The following is a 17,283-nucleotide window of genomic DNA, read 5'->3' on the forward strand; positions in this document are numbered from 1 at the left end:
AGAAAGATGCCAATCCATCTGCTCACTACAGAATTGCCTCGCTCTTCTACTGTCGATTTTCACAGTTGTCCTTTTCAGATTTAGCACACTTATCGGAGCGATGCAGCCGAAGATTTTGGCTGCTGTCGCGTTCTGAACTCTTCAGAGTTTTGGTCCAGGCCAACAGCAAAACTGCCCATGGGAAACTGACCTAGGCTCTGGGAAATATTAGTTTAAAAAGGGTGATGGGGGAGTGGGAGATGAAGAGAGTGACTTTATGGCCTCAACTTCCCGAACAATCACTCTGTATGAGGTTGTGTCAAAGGAAAAAAACATGAACTTGCATTCATCTAACTGCTTTTGCAAGTAGCTTCCAGCCTGCAGCTAAGCTTGGATTCTGCAAATCTCTCTTTTCCTTCACAGAACAATGGTTAAAACAATCCCAACAGCAAATTCTAGTGCAATGGGCAATGCAAAATCACTGCAGGAAGTGATGTTCCCTCCCCCAGCTTCTTATTTTGAATTCTCTTTTTAAATCTCAGCCAACAGATTCCAGATCAGGAAATCAAAGGTTGTGAAAGTCAGCTTTTGAATTGGCTATTTTGTACTACCAGCAGCTTCCGTATAGTGAAGGACACAGACTGGCATCAGTTGCTAAGTCTAGAAAAGATAACATAAGAGGGCCTGGAATGTACCCTAACATTACCCAGGAAATGTGAAGACACATATATGGGTGTATAATTTTGGAACAGTGAAGGCTTGATTTTTTTCTATAAACAATTTTCTGGGGTGCCTTGAAGTCACTGTTGACTCCTGGTGACTTTCTGGCCGTGTCTCTGCAGTTTCCTTGGCAAGGTTTTTGGAAGTGGTTTGCCTTTGAGGCTGAGAGCGACTGGCCCAGGGCCACCCAGCTGGCTTCATCCTACAGCAGGACTAGAACTCACAGTCTTCCAGTTTCTAGCCTGGTGCCTTTCACCTCTAGACCAAACGGGCTCTCATATGCAATTTATAATGAATAATTCCCTAAGGATGTGGCATCTTTCTATACTTTCTTGATCCCTATCTTTTCTAGAGCTGGATCTGGCATATTTTTTATGCCTGAAAAGCAGAAACATCAAACAAAACCAGATTAACTCTCCAATAAAAAGCTTTCCTTGTGCATTTTCTCTCTCCCCAACTCATCCCACGTGGATGACCTATTTGCAAAGTCTTGGGCATTGGAAAAGAAAAGCAGCCCTAGTGCTTTGCTGGAATGAGCACAAAGCAAAATGATAAAATATTCTGGATCCTGTGCAAGAGCCATAAATGCACTTTAACCTTAGGCAAGTTCATTCAAAAGCAAATCCCCTTTATTTAAACAGGAGTAGCTTCTACTTGCTAGCTTAGGATTTCCAAGAGACAAAAGTTACTCTACTTGCATTGGTTAGCTGCCTTACTTTTTCCTCAAGGAGTCTGTGAAACAGGAAAATTGTCTAGCCATCAAACAATCAGGTCCTTAAAATGTAGCATTTCAAATCATTTTGATTCCTTCCAGCTACATGTCTATACCACGTTCTTAGGATTAGCAGAGTAGGTTATATCAAAGACATGGTTAAGTCTTTTTTAGTGACATGCAGAGTGTTTCTATATCACAAAGCTGACTTTTCTTCTTTATAGTAACATGTCTGAGAAAAGAAGATAATTTTCTATTAAAATTCAAGGTTTTATGATCACACCGTCAAGTGTTGTTTTACTGCTAGGCTGGCAAAATCTTGGACATCGCAATGCTTAATTGCAATTGGGACACTACTGAATTCCCAGAGATCAGGGGTTCCATAATTCATGAAAGGCACAAGTGGCAATTTATTGATCTGATGCTGATCTCATACAGAAATCCAAAGGCGAGGAGCTAAGGAGAGTTCAAGCTGAGTACAGAAATTGTGAGTACAGATGCCTTGAGTGTATTTAGTAGCGGAATGGTGCTAACCACCTTTGACAGCAAAGAAAGAAAAACAATGCATGAAAAAAATGCCTCAAATATTAAATATCCCTTTGCTATACTGTACTGAACTATTTAAAAATCCAAACTATTGCTCAGTGGTTAAATTCTTAAGCGATCACCCTTTCATAGTGAAATAGCACTATGGCTATAATTCTGGCCACCAAACAGACATGTAAACAAACCTTCTTCAACATGGATCATTCTTAAAATGGTTTATAATCTGGGTTGATATATTATGCTGTCATGGTTTGCTTAATCATAGTTTGTTGACCACAGTCAGCTGGGTTTACACCACAGACTAAACCATAAACCAGTGATTTCGTGTCCAAACCCAAACCAGCTGACAGGGTATCAATCTTTAATTTCACTATGCTTTGAGTTCTAAGTGGGGATCAGAGAATGGGTCAACTGTTTTTCACAAAATCATCTTTTTTAAGGTGACTGATTTGAGGAAAAAGAGTATTTAGACCTTGGTCTATTTTCATGCAATCTTTTGGCAAATTTCAAAAGCCCTCAATAGTAAATTCAGACTCTGGTCAAAACAATGACTTCTTTTTGCCTGCTATGTTAGGAGGACAGAAGAAGAAAAGTGGGTGCTAGAAGGAGGGGTTCAAAGAAACAATAAGACCACCCTTACTTTTGGCTTTGGCCCACCATTTGCTGAATTGGGCCTCACCTACCATTAAGTTACAATGTGGGACTGATATATTGCTACTTTGATTACAAACAAAACTCCTTGCCTGCTAGTGATAAAAATCTTAACACTGACAGTGGGACAAAGTTCCAACTTCTACAAGAAACATGGTGCTCTTTTCATGTTCCAAGAAGACTGCAAAGCAACTCTGCAATTTTGGCTCAGACTTGCAAGAATATCTGGTTTGTATGTTGTGGATTAACAAAGCTGAAGGGGAAAAAATACCCCCACCTTACATTTTAGGACTGAGATCGAGACTATGAGGAACAATTTTAGCCTGCCATAGTTCAAGCAGCCCAGCTGGGCATGCCCATGAACAAAACCTCCCCTTGACTGAGCCAAGGCATGAACTACAAGCATTTTGTGGTTGTTCAATTACTTCCTTCCACCTCATTCTGATAGGGTAGCTCTGGCCTGCATTCTCACTCGATCGATCGTAAAAGAGGTTTCTTCAGATGAGCACTTCCAAGATTGCACATTCCTTCAGCTGAAACTCACACACACCCTGCAAAGGAAACTAACCTATGACACAGAAGAGTTTTCCAGCCATCTTCCTCACCTGATAATTTTCTGTTTATAACTTTTTTTGGCATTAAATCATGCAAGCTCTCACTCATGCCTAAAGCATTCTAGTTTGGTGTAAACAGGCCTGGTTTAGTTCCAAGCTTATTTCCCCCTTTTTCTGATTGCTTTAGCAAGGCAGGACAGAATAGCAGGAAGTTCTCTAGATACGGAAAACACACACCTCAATGGCACCTGCTCAACCTACCTTGTCAGTTTGTTGTCCCTTCTATGCAGTGCCATAGTAAACGGCATGAATCATGGGGGAGGCTGGAAAAAGGGCCTGAAATCCTCCCTGTGGGGAGCAGAAGATGCAAAGTCCAACCTTTTCCCAAGGGCGGACAATGGAACGTGCAGGCTGAGTTCACACGCTGCATCGGTCCATCACATGTACAATGCGATGTACAAGCCTAGACATGACGTCTGCCCATAAACCAGAGTTTATGGCTTGATGCGTCAGGCAAAAGCAGGAATCACCCCAAAAGCCTTCGTGAGCCAGAGTTTACCAACCCAGGTTAAGCCGCAAAGCAGCCAACCGCCTTTGGTCTTTGGCGAGACCGACCCAGCGGAGATGCTCTACAGCCCCTCATTTACTGCTCAGCCAGTTCGGGCGGGGGTCCGAACCGCCTTTCCAAGCAATAAACCACAATCGCGGAGGGCAGGAGTCGAGTCCGCCTCCGCCACCCCCTTCTCTGCGAGCCAGCCCGGCGAGCGCAAACAGAGAAGAAGCGGGGAAGAGAAGTCGAGGAAGGGCAGCGCCAACGACTTCCCGAAGGACGCCACGAAAACTCCGCGCACCTGTCGCCCTCCCATTCACCCGCCTGCGCCCACCTCCCCTGCAGGACCGTGGTGGCAGGGCGGAGGAGAAGGAACGGACGCCCCTCTATTGCTCCCGCAAGGGCACGAACGGGCAACCGGCCGCGGGCCAGCGAAAGGAGAAGACCCAGGATGGCGCACGCAGCGCTCCGAACCCCCCGGGGAGCGTCGCGCGCTGGAGCGGGAGGGGGCGGGGCTTCGGGGCGCCGGCCCGCCTCTTGCCGCCCGCCGCCGCCGCGCGAGGGGGCGTGGCCTGCGCGCGCCTGCGCCGTGAGCAGCGCCCGCCGCCGTTGCCTCGTTGCGGCTCCTTCTTCTCCTCAGAGGCGAAGGTGGCGGAGGGGCCCCGCGGCGGTGGGGAAGGGCGGCCGGTTGGCCGGTGAGGACCCGGGAAGCGCGTGCCCGCCGCTCTCCGCCTTCGCCTTCCCGCCCGGCTGTCCAGGTTGGGAGCCCCTGCCTTCCCTCCCCCGAGCCCGGCCGCCGGGATGAGCCCCGCCGCCGCGCGCTGCCTGGAGGCGGCGACGGCGTGGAGGCGGCGCGGGTGAAGGACCCCCAGAGCGGCGGCGGCGGCGAAAGGGGAGCAGCGTCCCTCGACCCGGCGGAGGTAAGCCGGGGGCGGACCTCGGGGCTGCAGCGCCCCTGCCTTGCAGCGGCGCCGCTGCCCTCCTCTGAAGGTCGGACTGTCTGTGGGGGAAGATGGGAGTTGTAGTCCGGGGGCGGCAGCTCAGCCCGTGGCAGGAGCGGCTTTCCTCTGCGGGGCTTGCCCGCGGGAAGGCGCCCCGAACCTCCGCGCCACCCCGAGCCTTTGCAGGACTAGCGAGCTTGGCTAGTTTTCACCTCAGGTTTTTGTGTGTGTGTGTGTGTGCTTTAGGACTTGGGGGGGGGGGACCTAGCCCGATTCCTTAACGATTCGGTCTTGTCAGGCATGGGTTCATTCAGTAACCAGGTTAAGCATGGGTTTGCACCAAGCCATTGTGCGTGCATGGCCGAGGGGGAGGGGGAGGTAGGCGCTATATTTCTTTATCTGCAGCCGCGGTTCTCAAACCTTTTGGTCTCAGGACCCCTTCCCGTCCTCAGAAGGATTGATAAGCCGGAAACCTTTGGTTTAGGTGGGTTGTATTGTCAATATCCATAGGGGTATTGACTGATTTGGAAATTGAAACGGAGATATTTTAAAATACTGATTTCTTCGACTTTGCAGACCCCCTGAAAGGGTCTCGGGGACCCCCATGGGTCTCCAGACCGTACTTTGAGAACCGCTGATCTACAGCCTGGAAGTGTGGGGCTGGGGGAGAAGGTGAGCTAGGCCTTCCCTCTGAGTAAATGGTGCCCAGGATTGACTAGGATGTATTAGATGGCACATCTTCCTTTTTTTCTGTGGTTGCCCCCCCTTACAAAGGGGGGGTGCTGCTGCTCAGTAAAAACCTTTGCTAAGGTAGGGTGGCCACTCTCTGCAGGGTTTTCCTGGAGTAAGGGGTTGTGGTGCATGGTGGGGTTACTTCTGAGCAAGCTGGCATGGATTTGGCGATGTAGCTGGGATGCCGAATGGGTGATGGGGGAGGATGGCTGGCTACAGCTTGAACTGAGGAAATAACAAAGAGTCATGCGGCACCTTAAAGGCTAAGAGATTTGTTATGACGTAAGTTTCTTGTGGATGACACTCTACTTCATTGGGCACATGGACTATTGTCGTGACAGAATTGCATATATAAACTATGGCTTTGAGCTATTTGTGTGAGTGTTGCATAGTAATTCTTGCCTTGTTCTGTGTAGGGCCAAAGACTATGACTTTGAATGGCTCTTTCAGGATCTACCTTCCTTTGTGTCTTTCCCTTGCAGTTGATAGTATTGAATGAGTGTTTGGCACATTAAACTCTAGAGAGAAATCCAGATACTGTACAAGGCTTAAATATGTTTATTGTATGTTTCTGTGATTATGTGGAAAAGAAAAAAGACAGACTTCCATGGAGCTGGGCATTGATTGTAGCTGGGCAATCTCATTTGGTGATGAGGACTACTTTAAATTAAGTTTGGATCAGATATTGCAGCTTTAGGGTTACCTTGGGAGTAGAACCATTCAAACACCTCCCTTTTGCTGAATCGCCTCCAGTTTGGAATTGACTGCATATATACTGAAGTTCCATCACATGTAGATCTGTACCCATTCTATAATTCAAAAATTTTAAATATAGATGCTGGAAATCCATTGATTAAAAATGATACAATAGCGGATTTCTCACACTAGCAGCAATTAGACTAGATGATAGTTTGGTCTAATCCAACTTCAGGGTTCTCTGGGTAACCTCTCTAGAACCCTACATTAATTATGTTAAAGTGGCACATTTGGACCACTTCTCCATTCTTTATCCTGCACATTTGTTTTCTGCTTTGGCAGAAGGATGTCTCTTCTATGGATTTCCCTAGAGTTCCAAGTACAAAAATCTGGTATGATAAAAGGTTTCTTCCAGAAGGTATCATGATGGGAGAGATAAGAGTGTCACATTGTGAAAGTGTGAGCATAGGTAGGTTCTTGTTCAGCTGGGTTCCTCAGAAATTTGGGGGTTGGGAAAGCACAGAGAGGTTGATTGTAGATCTGTGGAGGTATTAGTGAAGGTGAAAGAAACTTCCCTGTGGTTTTTTGAGAATATATTTCTCTGGAGGGTGAAGAATTATGTCACTACTATGATAGTAACACTTGAGAGTTTTGTTGGGGTAGTCATGAGTAGTTCTATGGCCCTTGGAGTGCTGTCAGGCTCTAAAATAAGGACATTGCTTTACAATAAAGGACATCTAGTCAATAATATGCTGTGATAATTCTAAGAGATTCTTCAGAAGTGCTGCTGAGAAAGTTGATGTAGGACTCTGCAGGCAAGGGCTGAATGATTGAAAGAGAAGTGTATTCTAGAATGTGCTAATGCAGCCATAAAACATTGTAATTGTGGCTTCTATCATGATAGGGAGAAATTCCTTCATAAGCATTGTGTCCTTCATGAGTGCTGCAATGAACAGAGGCTAACAAAGGGCCTGTGCCTTTTCCTGAATTTGCTGTTCATTCTAATTATGTGCAATGAATGCAGTGTCTTGAACCAATACTTTTTAATCTTTTCTGTTCTAGAAGCTTTATATAAAAAGATCTTAGGTTTCCAATCTAATCAGTGCAAATAGTCTATTTTGTTGATGAATAAATAGAATGTTGCCATTGTTTTATTTTTGTTTTCTCAGAATGTTTAATATACACGCCTCCATTTGTATTAAGTTATGACAACATTTCTTTTTGTTTCAAACAAAAGTTGCTTCCTTTTTGTTCTTTTGGGAAGAGAGTGAAACAAGTATTGTTTTTCCCCTAGATTTTTAAGTGCTTTGTTGCCCATTTTAAGCTTCTGAGCATCACATGAAAATTTCATTCATTGTCATTGAATGACAATGACAATAAGATGTGTATAGTTATAATCCATAGGAAGTGTGTTAGTATTGTGTAATGATTAGTGAAAGGGAAACATTTGATATTCACTATATATAATATCTAAAATCTTATGAAACAAAGCATGCAAATAGATTTTTGTACTAAATGTATAGAACATAAATGGAGCTTTTATGTTCAGGCATCTTGTAACCATCTGGTAGTAACATAATTTAACTTTGAGAATGTTGAATGAATGTGAATACTTACATTATAAAACATTCTGAATATATTTGAACAGCTTCTAGTCTTGGCAGTTATCAAACACTGATTCTTGATGTGATATAAATACATGAATATATGTACATGGTGAGTCTCACTAGGACTGTCGCTAATACCATTGATGGTGCAATAAACCACACTTTGATTGGAAGACTCTAATGGGGTGTGTATTTGCAGAGGTATAATATTTCAATGGGGCTTTGTGGCTAAATACCTTTTACGTGCACTTAGATTGTTCCAGTTTCCTGTAGTAACTTACGGATATTCTCACCGAAGCAGTGATGTTGGTAGGCGGTTTCTTTTATTTGCTAATATTTCAGTACTGTGAATCATTTCTGTGAAAGAATGGTATCATTTTCATTGATTGTAGAAAAGGAAAAAAAGAAAAGGGATGAGTCGGATCCCTGTTTGGAAGATGTCTGTCAGTGTACGTGACATTAAACCAAATCTTTTTTTAAATGTTATTTTAGTGCTTTGCTAAGGAGTAAAAGTAAAATTGAAGCTGCTTGCAGCATGGGATAAATTCACTGGTATGTTTATATATATATACAGTCCTTCAAAACAAGGCTGATTCGTCTGGGAAGAAGAAACATACCTTCCATTTGCAGAGATTGCTATGGCTGGATTTTGACAAAGCTCAAATCACTTTGTAGGTCATAGTACTTCAGGATCACAGATAGTTCTAAAGGATTCACAAACTTTCTCTGCTTGACGTAGATGGAATGCAAGTCTAATGCTAAGCAATAATGTGATCTGTTTAGTTTTGTCTCAGCATGTCATGAACCGCAATACTGTGGTTTGTAATTGTGATTTGAGTCATAGCATAATGTGCAAATCTAGCCAGTTGTGGTTTTTACAATATAACAAGCCAGGTAAACTATGGCTTTATACAATATGTAATCCTTATCATAGCGATCCTTGCAAGAAGAAGGTATGAAGGTATTTTACTTGTTTTATTCTTCTCCAATGCATCAGTTGGGAAAGAGGAAGACAGATGAATGATCCCCACAGTTGTTTTTAGTATCTCTGTCTCCTTTGCTGCTAGGAACCAGATCTGAAGTTGTATGTCAGTGGCACATTATCCATGCGCAGGAGTGGTGTTGTCACAAATATTTTATATTATAACCCTGTTTTTTCCACATCCTCTCTTGCACACAATATGCAGAGACATTGAAAAGATCCCCTAGCAGCTGTTTTGTTAGGCCTCTGTAGCCTTGAGGGTAAATGGAGAATAATTGTTGCCTGCAATCTCAGACTCTCTAGATTATTCCCTTGAGGCAGAATCACAAGCTTTTGTGCCAACTAGCAACCAGTCTCAAATACCCTTTTCTTGGGCAAGAAAATAAAGAGGGCATTGGCTAGCTAATTGGCTGCAGCCACGTTTGGAGGAAGCAGATTTTGTAGACCCATCTTATTCTGGCCTTAGGCTATAGTACAGCATGGAAACAGCCTTGGTTGCTCAGATGTCCTTTTCTGGAAGAGAAACAAAGATACCATTGAGGACTTTTTGTTGGAATCAATGATAGTTGGAAACAGGGTTTTGCATGATTTCCATTGGTACTTGAACAATGGGAAGATACTAGGGAAGATACTTCCATTTTGATCTAAGATATTCATATAAATATTAAATCTTGCCCATGAGGTTTAATATTTATATGAAAACACTGGGAACTGTCAACCAGGTATTTAATATACTGATAATTCTTAGTTTCTTGAGATGATGGGTTGAGTTATTGTAACTAAAGAGAAGATAAATCCTAGTAGACAGCCAGTTTGGTCTGGTGGTTCAGGCACCAGGACAGAAACTGGGCAACCGTGAGTTCTAATCCTGCCTTAGGCATGAGATCTGCTAGGTGACCTTGGGCCAGTCACTCTTTTTCAGCCCTAGGAAGAAGAAGAAGACAAGGGCAAACCACTTCTGAAAATCTAGCCAAGAACTGCAGGGACTTGTCCAGGCAGTTGCCAGGTGTCAACACTGACTCAAAGGTACACACACACACACATACACACATCCTAATAAAGAAAAAAATAGCCTCCCTATATTTAGGAATTAGGAAGATAAACTGTTGTAATCAAGGTTCTCAGTTTGAGGCTGTTACCAGGAGCATAGGTCAGCTTTGGCAAGGAACACTAACCATCTTGGTCAGTTATAACTGAAATAACCTTTTGCTAGCAGTAAACTAGCTGGAATGACCCAGTATCAAGGTCATGTTTGTCCATGGAAAGTTATAGGTAGTCCTCGGTTTATGGTGGCAGTTGGGACAGGAAGTGCTGTCGCTAAGTGACATGGTCATAAAGCATGATGTCATGTAACCACGCCGCTTAGCGACAGCAATTCTGCCAGTCCCGGTTGCTGTCAAGTGAATCACTGCAGGTCGTTAAACAAAGATGTCATGTAGTTGCCATTTGCGACCTCCTGCCAGCTTCCCCATTGACTTTGCTTGACGGAAGCCAGCAAAGAAGGTTGCAAATGGTGACCACGTGACTGTGGGGTTGTTGCAATGGCTGGAACTCCGAGGACCGGTCATAAGTACCATTTGTTCAGTGCCATTTCAGGTTTGAACGGTAGCTGAATATTAAGTGAGGACCACCTGTACTAGGTGACTTTGGACCAGTAATCCCCTCTTAGCCCAAGATGAGCCAAAAATTGGAGGTTTTGTAAATTGTTATGTAATGTTGTTCATGGAGGGAAGGCATGATAGAAATCTAATGACTGAGAATAAATAAAATAATGTAAGGATAGTCTTAAAAATAACATGGAGGCTACAGCTGGTGCAGAATGCTGTTTTAAGGGGAAGGTAAATGGAATTGTATGCTCCTGGTCCTTAAAATACTGTTCCCTGAAACCTAAAAAAGCTGGCCAGTAAAGATGGTTCAAAGCTAGATAGAATTATAGTCTGACAGTTTTATTTCTGGAATAATAATAATTTATCAAATTTGTATGCTGCCTGATTTGCAACAACTACTTTGGGTCTAATTATTAAAATAACTTTATTTTCAAACTTCCACATAACATTTTATGCTGGTTTTTTCAACTTGCTGTTCAAAGCATTAGGCAATTTCACTTAAGGTAACATGATGTAGTAAATAAAGCATAGGGCTTAAATTCTGATGAGTCAGCTTGTTTTCCAGAATTTGTCCCAGACATTTATATTAAAGCTGAAGAACAAAATGTTTCATGTGCTGCTACTTTGAATCACTAATTCAGATTGCATACCTTCCAGATCATCAGTCCTATTACTGCAGTGTAAATATTATACATTACTTGTGAAATGCAATTTTTTGTATATTGTTGTATCAGTGGAAACTGATATACTGTATATATTCATGTATAAGCCCATCCATAGGTTAGCTGACCCTCACATTTTTAACCAAAATACCATGAAAAATGTGCCAACTGAGGATAAGCCGACTTGCATTTTTCGTGGTATTTTGGTTAAAAGTTTGAGGGTCTGCTTTTCTGCAGATGGGCTTATACATGAGTGTATGCAGGAAATACAAGTAATTTAAAAAAGGATTACTGTATATACTTGTGGATAAGCCCATCCGCAGATAAGCCAAACCAGATTTTTTGAGTGCATTTTGGCACCTAAAATGTTCGGCTTATCTGTTAGTATATATGGTAAACCAAAATTGAGAGGATTGTTCATGTGTTTTTGAGATAATTCCTTATATATTGAAGCAACTGCATTTCCTCCCTACATTTCATTACCTTTGCTGTATGCATGCATTCTGACTCATTGTACAGCTGTATTAGTTGACTGTTATATCAAGAAAAATGATTCAGCATACATATCCAATTAGTAATCACGCATTTCTCAGTTCTGTTATTTAGTATCTTTGAAATATATGAGTAATAATTCTCTGCTGTCAGAAAATGTTTTCCATGCTTTATAAATATTGTCATCTATGTTTGCAATAAATAAAAAGTATATGCTTGTTGCATGCGTGGCTACCATCGTCTTTCATATTCTCCTTCTATAGGCTAGACACCATCCTGAATTGGCTTTTTAAAAATAATGACTAGCATGTAAAATGTTGGCAGAATATCTATGACTTCAAATTAGCAACAAATGGGATGATGAAAACATCCTGTTTAGTGCTAATTCTGATAATGAATTTGAGGAAGGGGTGTATGAATTCCAAATGGATTGCTGATTTGATTTGGCAGATTGAGTTTAAAAAGTTGAATCAATTTGAGATTTCATTGAATACCTTTGAACTGAATCTTTACAGAGCCCTACACTGAAGATCAGTATAACACTTTTGTTTTGATGGACAGAACTTGCAGATTAGTTCATTAGTTTCAGAGCTGTGAGGATATTTTTTCTACAGTCCAGTTCAAGCTATACAGTGATATATTTTTATTAGCCCAAATCAAGCCACTGCAGGATGAAAGCCTTGTCATCGTAGGTAATGGACTGTAATCTACCACGGTGATCTAGTATGGGTTGGTAGATAGATATTTTTCAACTTTCTGGTTTAGGGCTGAGAGAATGTGATTAGGCCAAAGTTACCCAGCCAACTTCAGTGCCTAAGGGAGGACTAAACTTGGGTCTCTCTGCTCCTAATCCAGCAGTGTCTCCACTATACCATGCTGTCTCTCATATAGTGATATATGAACTTGAAAATGACTTTATTGTAATTTTTCAGGGTGGCATCTATCAATGTCATATTTGTCAAAGTGTATACAATTCATCTGGTGTGGTTCTCGCTTTTAAGAAGTTAATGTTGAAACAAGTAAAATATGATATTATGGATTTCTAGTAATGATGCTTGTATTGCTCACAAATAGCAGTGTCCCAAAAGAAATAGTTCTTGCTTTGTTACAATTGTTTAATTACTCTGATCAAACTGTCACTTTAAATTTAAAGAGAGGAAATGTATGAAATGTATGAAAAGAGAGCAAATAATCTGAAAAAAATGGTTCTGTTTTGAAGTATGAGAAAGATTAACACTTGGTTCATCTCCTTCCTTATCTGTGTGTAAGCTATGAAAGATTTATAGCTGATGACTAAAAAACACAAATGAGATTCTAGAGTCTTCTGGTTAAATGATGCATACACAGGCTTTGGATGTAGCACTTAATTATTGTAATGGATGCAACTTTATTCCATTGAAAAAAGGTAACAAAGGGTTGTTTGTTAAGTACCATAGAACTGGCTATAATAGCTCCAGTGACCTTTAAATCTTAGTGGCTGTGGATCTGAAGGAAGAATTGGAATAACTGCCAGAAGATGAGATCTGTTTTTCAATCACTTTTTATTTTCTTACTGTAATTTTCTTACTGAAATATGTTAATACCACAGACTTCTCATTTGGACAGAATGAGTGCCCATTTGATCAGCAATATTCTAATTTGATAATTGTCTCCCTCCTCCCCCCAAAGCTGCACAGAACATTTTTAATAACAACAAAAATCATAGAAGCACTTAGTAGAAACATTTTCAGAGAACGAAATATGGTTTTTTCTGGTGGATTTTTATGAAATCATCATGATTTTCAGCTTCATAACAATTTTGTTTTGTAAACAAACTCAAAATGAGAATTTAACAAATGCTGTAGCCATACTCTGAGTGAGTACAATGAACAGCAAGACCACTTCTAAGTTTTGAAGTAAAGTTGTGCAATATGTTCTGACTTCGTGAAAAGTCATCTGAGCACAACCTCTGCCACTTTCCTAGTTCCAAATGGGGAGAAAATGGAAGATTACTGGCACCCGTATAGTGCCATATAGCAGGGATATGTAGAATACTATGCCTTTGGTGGCAGAACTTTTGGAAAACTCCAGAATTTAATTTTTTTTCTAGACTGTGCTGATCGTTCTAGGAGTGATTTAGTAGTTTTCTAGAGCAGAAAATAGAAGTGGGGCTCTAAGGGGACTCTTTCTCTCTGCTGACCTTACCTGCTTTGAAACAGACTGATAAAAAGATTTTACTGCTGAATGATGATACTCCTATGCCAATTTAAGAAATGCAACCAGTTACAAATGTTTGTTCCCTCCATCCCTCCTTAGAAGGCTAAGAGGACAGGGCTTGTCTAGGAAGACCAGCCTACTAAAATTATAGTTTTAGGAGAAAACTCTTTCACCTATTTGTCTGGAGTTGGCACATTTCATAACCTCACAAATCACTACTGAATCTGCAGATAATCTTCAGCTCTGCCAAAAGATATATCCATTTGTTTTTCTTGTGAAAAGGGAAGAATTCTGGAGCCCTGGAAAACAAAACAAAGCCAGGCACTGTTTGGGGAGGAAACCAGAAATGTTCTTAGATCAAACTGTGAACTGAAGCACCCTGCTATCTAATATGCATTCCAAGCCAGATAGTTTTATATGCTCAGGTTTTGCATCCACCCATCAGGCAGATGGAGTTTCCCAAAAATGGAAGGGAAAAGAAAGCCTCGTGGATCTCATTTAGAACGTTTAAATTTCCCAAATAATGTTTCAGGTTTTCTTACCTTCCTAAATAATTGCTGCAGTTTAACTTCCTCTGGACCGTTCTGGCTTTCATACTCTTTGAAATTAGATTTTCTTACTCCTGATATATTTGGCAGGTAGGTTTGCTGGAGCCAGGTTAGAAGGACAGACAGACAACTACTTCTTCTGATTTTGGGATTGTGTTCTTGAGCTGATGCACATGTGAAGTTTTGAAACTTTTGAAATAACATCGATTAATTACAATGGTGTAGGTTCAAAGTTTGTTGGTTATCTAGGATTTAAGGCACATTCTTTTCTGAGAACTGTGCTCTTGTTAGCTCTATGTATTCCTAATCAGATGGAACTCTGGTGCATGTAAGGCTAAACCCTAAACCTGTTTTTGTAGTGTCTGTAGGCATTATTGCATAATTTCTGTTCACATTTGCTGTGAGATGTCTTTGCCTTAAATTAAATTCTGTCTTATTATTGTCTGTAATTGCTACTTCATCAGCTCTTCCAGAGCACTTTTGTAACAATTAAAACCCTTTGCTCCAGGTACTATCTTTCCCAGATGAAGAGTTTTCCTGTCTCAACAGTAGTTGCTGAACAAAAATACTATTTTCAATTTCTTGCCCAACTCACAAGAAGTTTCTAAAGTTTCTAAATAAATACATGGTAATTTGAAGACAAAAAATTGTGATTTTTTTTGGTGTGCATGTTTGCGGATCTCTGCCAGTAATTATCTACTACTATGCTACTACTCAAAGATCCATTTGGGCTGCTTTCTTGGTCTTTGTCCATCAATTGGAAAAAAAAATTTTTTTTTACATGCAGACATTAGTTGGAGTGCTAACTGTTTTAAATTAGCTTTTAGCTGCTGGCTTAGTTTTTAATCTATTGGCTTTTTCTCTTTTGTTCCTTTTTAAATAATAATGAAATTTTGTTAGCTTTGTTGAATGTTTACATTTAGAGAATAACTTGAATTTGGTAAACACAATTAATTCGATGGTGAAATTAAATGATGGAATAACCACAAAATATTCTAGATCATTTAAAGATATTAATGGTAATATTTGGCATTTTCATGATACTTTCTTTCTCTGATTAACTTTTATCTACTAGACTCTATAGTGACATTTTATACTTGCTTATTTATATTTATTACTGCATTGTATTTAGGTGCCTTTGAATCAGTGTTGACTCCTGGCGACTGCCTGGACATGTCCTTGCAGTTTTCTTGGTAAGATTTTGGAAGTGGTTTGCTATTGCCTCCTTCCTAGGCCCAAGAGAGAGTGACTGGCCCAAGGTCACCCAGCTGGCTTTGCACCAAAGGTGGGACTAGAACTCACTGTCTTCTGGTTTCTAGCCTGGTGCCTTAACCACTATATCAAACTGGCTCTCGCTACACTTGCTTAGAATGCTCTAATGACTGTTAAAATATTGCTAAGCATATATTAATGCTATTTGTGGAGATTTTGGTAAGTGTGTACTCAACAAATCTGTAGTGTTAGGTTTATGAATCTGGATGCTTTTTTAAATTAAAAAATGGCAAAATTTTGGAGAAGATGAGAATTTCATTTGAAGCATTTCCATATTCCTGTAGCTATTTTTGGAAAAGAGAGTGCAGGAACTGGATATCTCTATGACTGAGTATTCAAAAAAGAACATACATGGCATTTTGTGCAAACTACCTTAAATAGACCTTTAGAATCTATTAACACTGCACAGTGTCCTTCACTGTTGATAAAAGTATGAATGAAGTTCTGATCTTCACCTTTTTAAAGGAACTGTATTTTCCTGTCTGGCTGCCTTCTGCAGCTGCTGCCTGATTGTGGGAAAAGACCCAGACCCAACTGCATGAAAGAATAGTGGACAGGTGCTCTATTTGTGCCCTCCTGCCTTCCAAAGTACTTTTTGGAAATCAGATCTGAACTATTGTGTCGCCCTATTGCCTATGGCAACTGGCAGCAATACTCCCAGATTGTGTTCAGTGTGCTAAGCCATATTGTAGTTTGTTCAGTTTTTGCTTAATGTGAACTGTTGTGATGAGTAAATTATGTTTTATGATTTAGCATCCTGTATGTGCTTGACAGTTGTTGCTGATTCAAAATATCATGGTAAATGTTGAATTCAGCCCCAGTCTTTTTGACACAGCCCTCCTGATTCAGGATACCAAAATTTGGATTTGGAATGTGTTCATGCAAAATGTATGACCTGTTGCTCAGCTAGTGCTCTTGGGTTATACATGTTGAAACACTATCATGTTTTACTCATACTAGAAAGCACTATTATGCTTCCTAGTATCAGAAACTAGCTTTTAACTGTGAAGATGCAGTTTCTGAAGTAAAAGATGGGAGATGTGCAAGAACTAATGGCTGTACATTAATTTTTAAAGATAAGTTCCTGATTGTTGCGAAGCCATATTATTATCATCCTTGTTTCTTAATAATTCATATCTGTTGGAATCCCAGAGTGACTTGGGTTTCTTGATTCTTTGTGGTATCAAAGATTGCTCTCCAGTACATGGCTACAAATTGGATCTACTTTGTAGAAAAACTTGGAGGTGCATTCTAATTCATTTGCCTGGCAGACCCTAGTTGCGCTATTAGGAGAAAGAAAGAGAAATAAATAGCATGTGGGATTTCCCATCCATTTTCTCCCTGCATCATGTACAATTCTATAATCTCAGCTTGTCTTCCATTAATTGCTTTTTAAACACCCGATTACCAGTCTCCTGATTATTTTGTTGCCCTTTCTGGTATCACCCCTCATCAGCTTTTACAATTCTGCTTGAAATGTGGTGGAAATGGTCTTGGCAGTTTAATTTTGACCCCTTCTTTAGTGTGTCTGTATGTGTTTTATTGGCTACAGTACATTAAGAGGAAGCTTCCTTCAAGCTGTCTAGCATATTCTTGAGATATCTTTACTGGTCACACTCTAACAGCATACACAAGAGAGGGAACTTACTCCAAAACAGTGAGTTGCTCCTTACTTCCATTAGCTCTCCCACTCACCAATCCATCTAACCCAGGAGTTTGGATCAGTGCTTCCCATATAACTTTGGAAAAACTTGTTATTTCTCACTTGTCAGATATTCTTTCATCTTGCAACATGTGGAATAGTAGTGGCTAATGATTCAGAGTCATTTTGACATG

The 17,283-nt window shown here is 40.8% G+C and overlaps 1 protein-coding gene across 1 annotated transcript in view; it reads left to right on the forward strand.

Annotated features, from left to right (window-relative positions):
* The first annotated feature begins 4,319 nt into the window (after positions 1-4,319).
* ARHGAP32 (Rho GTPase activating protein 32) overlaps positions 4,320-17,283 on the forward strand; it is a 152,922-nt gene continuing 139,958 nt past the window's right edge. Inside the window, exon 1 of the mRNA XM_007425400.4 lies at positions 4,320-4,632. The gene's annotated coding sequence lies outside the window, so the exon portion shown is untranslated. The remainder of the gene's footprint in view (positions 4,633-17,283) is intronic.

This window comes from Python bivittatus, unplaced genomic scaffold (assembly GCF_059951505.1).
Source record: "Python bivittatus isolate LINGU-HERP-01145 unplaced genomic scaffold, Pbiv_v1 ctg000320_np1212, whole genome shotgun sequence".
NCBI classification, from domain to species: Eukaryota; Metazoa; Chordata; class Lepidosauria; order Squamata; family Pythonidae; genus Python; species Python bivittatus.